Here is a 284-nt window from a genome sequence, read left to right as displayed (position 1 = left end):
ATACCACATACAGACCAATTCATCATTAGCTGCATAGATATCTTAACGTCGCATCTCCAACATTCTATTGTCTATGTTCCCACTCCTTTATTATAACTCATTTCTTAATCATCATTATCAACATCTTCGTCATCGTCACCATCCTCATAATCGTCGTCATCATCGTTAATATTTTCTTCCACAAACATTAATTTTCATTTTAATTACCTTAATCTACATTATATTTTCTCTATTTCTCTCTCTCTCTCTCTCTCTCTCTCTCTCTCTCTCTCTCTCTCTCTCTC

This window comes from Helobdella robusta, assembly GCF_000326865.2.
Source record: "Helobdella robusta unplaced genomic scaffold HELROscaffold_22, whole genome shotgun sequence".
Taxonomy (NCBI): Eukaryota; Metazoa; Annelida; class Clitellata; order Rhynchobdellida; family Glossiphoniidae; genus Helobdella; species Helobdella robusta.
Note: the sequence above shows the minus strand (reverse complement) of the source record.